The 3,086-nt window shown below is 36.7% G+C and overlaps 1 non-coding gene across 1 annotated transcript; it reads right to left on the reverse strand.

The window, feature by feature from the left end:
- Window positions 1-2,772: 2,772 nt before the first annotated feature.
- Window positions 2,773-2,879, reverse strand: LOC141426007 (U6 spliceosomal RNA). The gene has a single exon (XR_012451121.1). It is a non-coding gene; the product is annotated as a U6 spliceosomal RNA (small nuclear RNA).
- Between the last annotated feature and the right edge of the window lie 207 nt (window positions 2,880-3,086).

Below are 3,086 nucleotides of genomic sequence, written 5' to 3' on the forward strand. Positions count from 1 at the left end.
TACTAAGCGTGCATTGTTTGCCTAGAAGAGTGCTAGGTTCTGGATGGTAAAGAAAGAATTATAGAAAATTCAAACTGTCAGGGAGTTCACCTTCCACGTAGTGAAAGAAATATACTCACGATGATTGGCTGAACACATAATGCACCAGTGAAAAGTGTCATATTTAATATGATCTTGGAAATTAAAAAGTTAGGGAAATCAAGAGTGGGTCCTGATGGTATAAGAGAACCACCAAGAAATCTTGAATAGAGGAGGAATGATAGTGACTGAAGAAGTTATCATTATTTTCCTGTGTGGGAAAGTAGAGAGGATGACATTTTTGGTAAGTAAAAGAGAAAGTGAAGAGCATGGCTGAATCAAGTGATAATAAGGACCTGGCGTGGCTGGAGGAGGGCACGTGGGCTAGATAATGAGTAGATAAGGAAATGCAGTATACAGAAGGGTTTTTGGAGGACTTTAAATGTCAGGCAGAGAAAGTTGAGGGGGAATGAACCAAAATTTGTTTTGTATGTTTCTTTATTTTGTCCATAAACAATTGCTGAGGAGAAAAAGAGTTCTGAAAACATCAGGTCATTGAATTAGAGGAAAATGTTTTTATTCAGACAAAATAAAAGTAGTGAATTATTCCAAAGAGCTCTGTTCTTCTATACTTCTTCCCTTGCATATATTAAGACTCTTCAATAACCAGTTTATCAGCATTTGTATGATCAATAAATGTTAATGGACACCAAAGTGAATTAATAGGTATTGAATTTTCCGACTTTCATATAATCCTCACAACTCATGATACATTAGTGTTAGGGAGGAAAACAATGTTTCCTCTATTCTCTTTGCTCAGTGTTTGGAAGCCTGTGTGTTAAACTAACAAAAGAGATTAAGAAGCAGAAAGGTAAACAATTTTTATTTTACATGCATTGGATTTGATAGAAAAGAAATGAAACTCCAGAAGTGGTTAGACTTAGGGCCTATATACCATTTTAATAAGGGAAAGAAGGTTTGGGCTTCAGGAGGTGATAAATCCTGGAGGAGTGACTAGGAAATACATGGGGAAGCTAATGAAGCTAAGGGTTATTTTAGAAATATAATCATATGTATATAAACTCATCTTGGTATTGATTCTCCTTTCTCAGGTGATAAAAATTGCTCTCCTCATCTTGGTTCACAGACAACACCTTTCCCAAGAAAAATTCATTACCTGCTTTTAGGCAGACAGGGAAGGCAGAGAACTGTTTTTGCATTTGAGCCTCCAACTCAAAATAATCCTCATTCTAAAGAGGCATATTCACTTGCATATCCAAGTGTGATGGTTAATCTTGGTTGTCAGCTTGATAGGATTGAGAGACATTAGGAGATTAGTAAAGCACACCTCGCCTTGAGATGTGACTGTGAGGGTGTTTCCAAAGACGCAGGTGGGAAAGACCTACCCTGAATTCAAGAAGCTCTGTCAAGTAGGCTAGGGGTCTGAGTGGAATAAAAGGGGAAGGAGGAGGAAGCCTGCAAGCACACAAATATGCTGTCTTCTTCCTGGCTGCCATGAGGTGAGCAGCTTCTTTGGCCTCACACTCCCATCACTACAAAAACTCTGCCTCACTTAGCCCACAGCATGGACTTAGCCAACCTTGGACTGGAACCATGAGCCAAAATAAATCTTTACTCACAATGACAAAAAATAACATACCAGGTAAAGGTAATTTATAGATGGTTAACTATAATTACTGCCCCATGATCACAGCATGTAAATTATGAGGCTCTCTTTCCAAATCCAAATATAAATACCATTTTTCTGTCCACCATCTCACCCTATTTCCAGTCTGTACCAGCATCGATCCTTTATTTTAAGGACAACAATTAATACACAGTTACACATAAAAAAAAAATCAAGACCACATAAGCTTTAAATTCTTAAAAACATCAATAATAAAAATCAAAATGTTTGATCAATGTGTACCCACTTTAAAATCTTCTATGAGGCATACATTTTTACTAAAAATGAAAAGTTTGCTAGTAAACATATTTTTATGATTTTATTAGCACATAATTGTACAGGGGGACACATTGTGATATCTATATATGTGTTTTAAATATATATTGTTGGATTTACCTCCTCCATCATTCTCTCTCTTTCCTCCTCCCCCCTTCTTAGCACATTTTCAACGGGTTTCTTTCTTCTTTTTTCACATATGTATACAGAGTAATCCACCCATGTACACCCTCATTCCCTCTTTCCTTGTGCCCACTCCCTCCAAATGGTACCCACTTTCAGAAAAAATTTACAGTAAATATATTTTTAATTCACATAATAATTATACTATCAAATGTAGTGTTTTGGCCCATTCTTAACAGAAGGATATTAGATAACATAAAAAATGGAATAACTTTTTGTACATTTTTACATAAAATGAACCTGTGAAACCAACCCAAATTTGACCTGGGAGTGCCTTCTTATGTTGAAAGCATAAGGTAGGACTAACAAATAGTTGGGTCTCAGCCCGTCTTAGCAACTAAGCTTCAGTCGGTCACAGGCAGCCAGTTGGTCAACCTATATTCGAATAAGCCTGGAGCTGGAGCCAGTCAGCCGTGTCTACACCTCTGTCTGTTTTCTCTACCTCACTTCTGTTTGCTGTCCATAAATGCTTCCAGACTACTTTTCAGTCCCAGAGCTCTCTAAACCTGTCCTAGTTCTAAGGACTGCCAAACTCTAGAATCACACATAAAAAACAGTTAAGATCTCTAAATTAAATTTCTTGTAATTTTTGTCTTCTTTTTTTTTTTTTTAATATAGAACGCTTCACGAATTTGCGTGTCATCCTTGGGCAGGGGCCATGCTAATCTTCTCTGTATCGTTCCAATTTTAGTATATGTGCTGCCGAAGCAAGCACTGTAATTTTGTCTTTTAAGGAACCTTATTCTACTATGTATGAAGTTAAAAAGAATGAAATTATACCTAGAATGTATTTTATCCTGTCAATAAATATAAGATGTATAATTTGGATGTATGGCTGGGCTATGAAAAAAAGTCTGTAAAAATTTGTAGAGCTGGGTGTAGTTGTGCACACCTTTAAGCACACCTTTAAACGTGGCTGAGG

Source organism: Castor canadensis, chromosome 8 (assembly GCF_047511655.1).
Source record: "Castor canadensis chromosome 8, mCasCan1.hap1v2, whole genome shotgun sequence".
NCBI classification, from domain to species: Eukaryota; Metazoa; Chordata; class Mammalia; order Rodentia; family Castoridae; genus Castor; species Castor canadensis.